At 34.7% G+C, this 8,540-nt stretch overlaps 1 long non-coding RNA gene across 1 annotated transcript; it reads right to left on the reverse strand.

The window, feature by feature from the left end:
- Positions 1 to 1,203: 1,203 nt before the first annotated feature.
- Positions 1,204 to 4,932, reverse strand: LOC311081708. Its single transcript, XR_014605980.1, has 3 exons — positions 4,467 to 4,932; positions 3,223 to 3,380; positions 1,204 to 1,832 (listed from the first exon to the last, which is right to left on the reverse strand). It is a non-coding gene; the product is annotated as an uncharacterized lncRNA (long non-coding RNA).
- Positions 4,933 to 8,540: the final 3,608 nt, after the last annotated feature.

Consider the following 8,540-nt stretch of genomic DNA (forward strand, 5'->3'; position numbering starts at 1 on the left):
GATAAAGTGTCTTAAAATTAAATATTTTATTCATATTCATCTGTAAAAAATGAGAATGTTAGACAATAGAAAAACCATGGGCTCAAGGACAAAATTACTACAGTAAGACTAATAAAATATATTTACTATAATATTATTTTTCAAATATAAATTTATAACTATACCTTTCCTTCATTTTTAGTACTACACCAGTGTGTTTTTGTGTCTACTTGTTTACAAAAAAATTACATAAGAATGATAACATTAATAAACTGATAAGATGTAGGCCTAATTTTTATGATTAATGGTTATTTTCACTTAATTTGACCAACGTTGTAAAGCATTGCTAGAAAAAAAAAAAACTGTTAATGCATCTGAAGCTTAACATTTATGATAACCTTTGATAACGTATGATGGTTGTGAAAAAAAAAAAAAAAAAAAAAAGATAAAGTATGATGGTATCAAAAAGATTTCCAGTTGAGTGTAAAACAACATTCAAAGCATGCAACTCCATGTTCGTATGTTGTCTTGAGCTATCAGCCTATAATTTAAATTCTATTTTAAAAATATGCAGACAACTTTGGGAGACAGAATAAAAACACAATAATATAATTGTAAATATTTATTTAAACATGCAAAATTAAAAAGCTTAATATCAGTCATTCATGAGAAACGAACAGTTCTATAGCATAGCATGTAAACAACAACTAATCTGGGAGAAATTTGGAGAAATATGGCTTTATTGTAGGTCTTCCAACGCTTCCTACAGGATCAGGTCTGTAGCTACTAGTTCAGCTAAACACAGTACTGAGAGACACATGCTACATAAATGATGAATTACTTATAAAATATATAGTTTACGCTTAACTTCGTTCAACTTTATTACCTGTTTGAAATAAATAATCCATAAAACAAAACGCGATCTGAGGCGCTCACGCTAATAATTTCTGTTCCACTCGCCTGTTGGTCGCCCCGCCCACGATATGGTCTCGTGAATATTCATGGTAGCTCCACCAATTGGAACCGAATATATTGTAACACCGGCCCACTGTGGTGGACACGCACCGTAGCCTGTTTTCTGCGTGCGTCAAAGTTGCAGGAAAACCACAGAGAGGAAGAGAAAGCGTTGACATATGTGGGCCTGGTATGCAACTTTAGTATGGTTGAGTTCTGTTCAAATCTAACGGCCCTTATGTGGCCCACATGCAGCTGACAGTATTTAAAGTCTTATTAACTCACAGGTAAATTAAACACTCAACAACAAATGTACTCAAAACTATTTATTTTGACAAGCATTTAAATAATTACAGCTAAAGTGTTGTACTTAATTACAGTAGTATTCAGTTGAAAACATTTCATAAAAATAAATATAATTACAGCAAAAGTTGAATAATAATTACAGTAGTATTCAGTTGAAAACATTTATCAAAATAAATATAATTACAGCAACAGAGTTGAATTTAATAATTACAGTAGTATTCAGTTGAAAACATTTAAGAATACATAATTACAGCTACTCAGTTGTACTTATTTTAAGTAGAATTCAGTTGAAAACATTTAAGAATACAAATTAATAATATAAATAGCATTCAAAGCTAATTTTTTACACCAAAGTTCAAAACACTCGATCAAAGCGTGTATTAATGTTATGTTTAATTAGTCTAATGAGAGTAATACAAATAAATCACAGTTGGTAAAGAGAACTTTAAAGAGAAATTGAGAAAGTTAAAGCAAACTTGAAAGGTAAAGAGTTGTTGATGAGAAGTGTGTTGATGTGCAGAGAAGTCTCCAATGAGGGTCGGCATCGGCAATGTGTTGACCTTTTCCAGTAAGGGGATTCTGCCTGACTGCACCTGCAATAAAGAAGAATTTAAATAATGTTAGCAGCAATACAACCTGGAAGATAGAGCTGCAGTAGAATGAAGAAAAAAATCGTTAATGTAAATATCCTTTAATATTTTAATTGCAATTATTAACAAATTAAACACCTCTGAATTACCAGTGTATGAAAGTTTTTTTCCAGTAAATTTTCAAAAGGAATTGCAAATTGTATTTTTCAATATGTGGGCAAGAATTATACCGTAATTCCTTATGACAAATTATTTCAATTTTTAGAATACTTTTGCACCAACAACCGGTTAAAATTTACAGCACTGCATGCATTCTGCTTCTTTTTTAAAAAAAAGACATGCACACTCTAATGTAAAAACACACCAACACAGATAGCATTAATGTCATGTTATAGTCCAAAAACAGAGTCTAAAATAAGTGTTTTTACTAACACAAAATAAACTCAAGACAATCTGCAATGATGCGAGACAATTTGGAAGCAGAAACACGCAAACAATAATGGGCCAAGTACTGAATGCAAGGAGGAACATAAAGGGTTAGTTCACCCAAAAATGAAAATTCTATCTGTAATTACCCTCAAGTTTTTCCAACTTCTGGGTTGTACGTCAGAGCGTAGACTCACTATTGGCCGACGCTGGTCATGTGTGGGATGCTGGCCAATCGTGAGCCTACGTTCTGACGTACAACACAGAAGCGCTGTGCTGTTACACTACGTTGAATAAAGTCTTTATTTTAGCTTATTTTGCGCACAAAAAACCCATAAGAAAATTTTTAAATAAATAATTTATTTTCGACACTTGATAAACTTAAGGTTCAGCCATTGTATTCTTGGACTATTTTAACAATGTCTTTACTAACTTTCTGGGCTGGCAAGTTTCAATAACAGAGAAGCCTATGGAGGAGTGAGGCAGCTCTCAGATTTCATCATATAAATTTTAATTTGTGTTCCGAAGATGAACGAAGGTCTTACGGGGGTTGGAACAACATGGGTGAGTAATTACTAACAGAATTTTAATTTTTGGGTAAACTAACCTTTTAAATACACAGTGATAATGAACTAAATACAGATAGTTGTAGGCATGCGCTGGTATGAGACTTTGACAGAATGATAATCTTATATTGTGATTACAGCTTTAAAATGTATAATTGAAACGATATGATTCGCAATATATAAAAAATAACTTTCTTTAAAAACAAAACATAAAACTTCTAAATAAAAAATGCAGTCACTTAAATGAGCCACGGATGTGATCAGGTAATGACAAAAAAAAGTTGTTTGGTTCGATACTGAGATAACAGAAATAAAAATACAATGTTCTAAAGCGGTTTTGAAAAGTTGTGTATAGTGCAAAGTGCTATACAAATAAAAGTGACTTCTAAAAAAGGTCTCACCAATGACAACTTCCTTTACGACCAGGCGTTGGACACCAATCTTCCCATTGACTTCTCTCCAATTCATAACGTGCTGCAACAGTTGTAAAAGTGGCTTTCAGCACTCTCCACACGGTGTTATTCAGGTCAAAGCCACCAACCAGACCCAGACAGGTAATCTGATAGGAAAAAAAAACATTGTGTAAGTGGTTGAAATATGCATTTAAATAGACCACCCTAAAATGAAAGTGCTTTTATATTAAAAAATGAACTATAAACTATTACTTACTCCATCTGAAACCATATTTTCTATTTTAATATGGAAATTATTGTCATTGCCCCACCCATACCGCACATTAGGGCTGGGCGGTATGACAGTATACCATAGCATGGTATATAATCTCTATCGTTAGAAATCAGAGTAATTATAAAAATGTCCTGCCTCTTCCAAGCTTTATAATGGCAGTGAATGGCTGCTCAATTAATTGATAGTTAACAGAAATACAGCAATTCATTGTTTGTTCATGTTAGTTCACAGTGCATACTAAAGTTAACAAGTACAATTTTTTTATATTGAATGTGTTAGTAAATGTTGAAATTAACATTAACACATTAATAAATGCAGTAGAAGTGCAGTTCATTATTAGTTCATGTTAATGTTCAGGTTTTGTATCGAAAGTCATAATTTTGGTATTGTGACTTGACACTAATTATAGCCTAACGTTAACATTAAAACTTTAATTTTAAAGAGGGAAAAGTCATGAGAAAAAGTCTTGGTTGAATATCATTTCAGAGTTAAATAAAGATACATACAATAATGCACACATATTAATGTGTTTATTCTTGGCATTTTTATATTATTATGATTAGTTGAATGATTGTGAACACAAATTAGGATTTAGGTTTTTTGACAAACAGTAACACCGACATTGGACCGCGTCACCTGCACGTTAATTCACAAATAGGCTACTACACAATGACAAACTACGGTATACTATTTTATTGTGTACGACAGTGAGCTGTTGATTTATAAACAAAAACATCTTAATTTAAAACGACAAACCAGCGAACTGCTATAGCCTAAGTTAACGGTTAAGTTACATTAAACTTTATTGTAAGTTATAGCAGTAAACTGAGGAAAATATTAGCTAGTTCAACCCCTTCCTCGATGGAACGAATAACTAAACGCATAATAACATGCAATATTGACAAATAATGCTGCATATTTCATTTATATGACTTTAAAATGCCAAAACATCACTTACCTAACCTGAATGTACACAGTCGTGAGGAAAGCAGAGTAAATGGCGTCAGCTGCCCAGCGTCTCAGTCAAACTCGCGCCGTAGTAAAAAAAAAAAAAACTCGCGCCGTAGTCTCTCCACCAATAGGAGGGAAGATGCAGAGCAACCTGAGGTGTGGAACGGCGGATGTTTGCCGCACTTGATTTCAGGATTCCTGTGTTTTTCCACGTATAAGCCAAATGTTTACCACAAGTCGGTGTTTCTCACTGTGTGCCATAGCTCAACCACATATGGTCCTCATGTGTTCGTTGTTATCTGGGCCATATACCTCAAAATAAGTTGTGAACCAAGACAGCATTTCCCGCAGATTTTAAAGTTATGGCAAAACAAATATGGCTACGATTTGGCCCATATCTGTTCAGCCATGCCACATCTAGGCCATATGTGCCAGATAATACCCACATGTGGCCCAAATGTAATTGCTATCTGGGTTACAATCTGAAATATACAGAGGTGGAAAGTAAACATGTAAATGTCCGCTCTTCTGTAGGCCAGGTGTTGATCCACAGACGATCAGCTTTAGTGAGAACATCGATTATGACAAACAGAAGTATTTTTGATGGCTACAGAAAATCTATACTCTCCAATTAAAGTGTCTGGACTGTGATATTTAAAGGAAGAAGCCCGAGTAATTAATCTGATAAATTATTTAATGGTTTTATTTCACCTATGTGAAAATGCTCAATAATAATAATAATAATAATAACCTAGATTAAAAAGTTCGTCGAGACAAACTTTAAATTGGCTTGAGAAAGTTTGGACCAGAAAGTTTGAATAAGTTTAAAGTAGTTTGAAGTTTAAATTAGTTTGAAGTTTAAAAGTAGTTTAAAGTATGGTTTGAAGTAGTTTTAAGTTGATAGATAGATAGATAGATAGATAGATAGATAGATAGATAGATAGATAGATAGATAGATAGATAGATAGAGCAACATCGGTTGCTAGGGTGTTTGCTAAGGGGCTTATGATAATTTATGATAAAAGTTAAATAGCTAATGATGGTTAAGTGTCTTTTGTTTTTGTTTTTCTTTGTTTGTGTTAACCTCTCTGTTTTGTTAAAATGCAAATTATCTTTTGCTATGTGTGACATAAAGCTGGGTTCTTTAAACATCAATGGTGCCAGAGAGGATGCAAAGAGAGTTTCCCTTATCAGTTTGTTTAAAGTTAAGAAATTAAATGTCATTTTTTTCACAAGAAAAATAGCACCGTTGAAAATGAAACTGCATGGAAGAAAGATTGGGATGGGGAAGTTGTTCTCAGTCATAAGAGTAGTAACAGTGGTGGAGTTGGTAACCTGTTTTCTAGAGATTTTTTTTACCCATTTCTTGTGTCACTGAAGAAATCATTGAAGGTTGCTTGTTAAAAATACAAGCTTTAATTTTGAAAGTGTAAAAATGACTTTCATCAGTGTTTATGGAGAGACCAGAGGTGGCGCAGTCCTTCTATGAGGGTTTACCTAAGGTTTCCGAGGAGGATAATGCAGAGTTGGATGCACCGATCTCTGCTGATGAACTACATTCTGTGTTGCAGAGTCTAGAAAGCGGTAAAGCTCCAGGCATTGATGGCCTTCCTGTGGACTTTTATAAAGTTTTCTGGCCTGTGATTGGCTAAGATTTGTTGCTTGTTCTCAGAGACAGTTTAAGTAAAGGACATTTACCATTGAGCTGCAGGAGAGCAATCCTCACTCTTCTCCCCAAAAAAGGGGATTTACAAGTGATCAAGAGCTGGTGGCCGGTGGCTCTGCTCTGCACTGACTACAAACTTTTGTCAAAGGTGTTGGCAATGAGACTGAAAAAAGTTATGGAGCATATTATTCATGTTGACCAGACTGATTGTATATCCAATAGGTTGATATCTGACAATATCATTTTAATTCTTGATGTTTTGGACCTCTCCAATTCATTGGGTTTTGAAATTTGCCTGATTTCATTTGATCAAGAAAAGGCCTTTGACAGAGTCGAACACCAGTATTTGGGGCAAACGTTAGATGCGTTTGTGTTCAGCTCTGGCCTTATAAACATGATTCGAGTCTTGTATAGTGACATTGGCCCTCATTTATCAAAAGTGCGTACACCAAATTTCCAGCGTACACCTGGCGTACACCCAAAACCACGGTGACTTTGAGATTTATCAATATGGACGTTGGCGTACGGCACGCTCAAATCCTATGCCAGCTCAGGAGGTGGTGTACGCACGTTTTGAGTGCGGGAATGCGCAGAAAAACAATTCCTAACACCACAAAACGCACTGACAAACTAAAAGATATTATATATTATGACCCACTGTAAAAAAACAACAACATAGTAATTATAAACTTCAGTGTTTATTTTTGTGCAACATGGACTTCACTGTTTAATTTGTGTGACTTTACCAAAGCATTTGAATTGTAGGCATATGTATTCCTTAAGGTGCGAGCCTGTGCGCTTTACCTGACGTTTCAAGCCTTGTTTATACTTTCGCCTGGCTCCGCAGTGCGAGTCTCCGCAGACTGCACGCGCACCTCCCCAAACGGACGAGGCGTTTATACTCGACGCGCTCGCCGTTGTACTATTCTTTGAAACGATGGTTAGGCCAGGGTTAGGCCCGGCAGGTGTGCACGGACTGGGTTTAGTAATGAAAGGCTTTCAATGACCAAAAAAATAATTCAGACTGACAAAATAATAAAAATGACATTCTTCTTCTTTTAAATAATAATAATAATAATAATAATACAAATAATAATAATAACGACATTCTTCTTCTAAATAACAATAAGCGTCATAAATTCAATTTTGTTTCTTTGCACTTCCCTGGTTTCGCTTTCTCTTTCTCAAAGAAGTTTCTCTTCTTTGCCGTCTTCCGTGTGTCCATGGCGTAAAATGAGGGCGTGGGGGGAGCGGAGACTTGAATATATAGGGGCGTGTTATTCTAATGACGCTCGTTTTCAGCCGCGGCATTTATCAAGCGCAGGTATTGCGTACACCTGGATTTCAAAGGTACGCACAGCTTCATAAATCAGGCGGTGAGAAGAGTGTAAGCATAATCTTACGCCAACATAAACGCCCGTTTCTACGCAAGAATGATAAATGAGGGCCAATGAGAGTATTTTAAAGATCAACGGTGGTTTAAGTGCTCCTCTTATGCCTGGTTCAGATTACAAGATTTTTGTGTCTGTTACGATAGTCACGGTGTCAGATTACACGATTTTGACTCCTAAAATCTTGTCGTGTCGTGGACAAGAAACATGTCAGACTACACAGTTTATATGAGTTCATACTCAAGAGTGTAAAGTGTTAAAATATGAGTGTTAAATTAACACTCAAGAGTGTTAAAGTTAATGAGATAATTAAGTGATTAATTGAGTGATGATTGAGCATTATTGAAGACACCTAATATTAACAAGCTGAATCACTGAAGGAGAAAATCATAAATTGTAAGTCACCATTATGGTGATCAGTGTTTGTTTCAGTTGGGCTCTTGACCCTTTACTTTAGATTTATAACAGTCAGATGAACAAAGAAAAAATGTGATCTGATGGTGTTGGTTATGTTTTGACATAATCATGTTATGATCTGAAAAACTAAACTAATTGAGATAGTTTAGTTTAACTTGTTAATTACAGCAGCTCTGTGATTCTACAGCATATGATTTTCAGTATTTTTAATATAATCCAAAATATTTAATAAACATTGTTCTGATCAAAAGACTTTTAAATACATTTATTTAGAAACACAGACATCAATAATCAGCCTGTGAATCTCAACAATGGTGACAATAATAAAGCATGTTGCAGTGGCTGCCACCAATCACAACTCATTAATGGCTCCCATCATGCATTGCAGTATGAATAAATTATGATCTGATTTGTCTAAGTAATTTCCTTTTCCCAATTGAATATTCTGCTTGTCACCATTGTTGAGATGCATAGACTGAATCTTGACGTCTGTGTGTGCCTAAACAATAGATTTTTTTTTTTTTTTTTTACAACTTTTAAGAAATCCTTTGTATTATATCTAAAATTCTGGATATTTATGCAGAATCACAGTTACGCTGTAATCAAC

The sequence above is a fragment of the Abramis brama genome (genome assembly GCF_963993115.1).
Source record: "Abramis brama genome assembly, chromosome: 4".
Lineage (NCBI taxonomy): Eukaryota > Metazoa > Chordata > Actinopteri > Cypriniformes > Leuciscidae > Abramis > Abramis brama.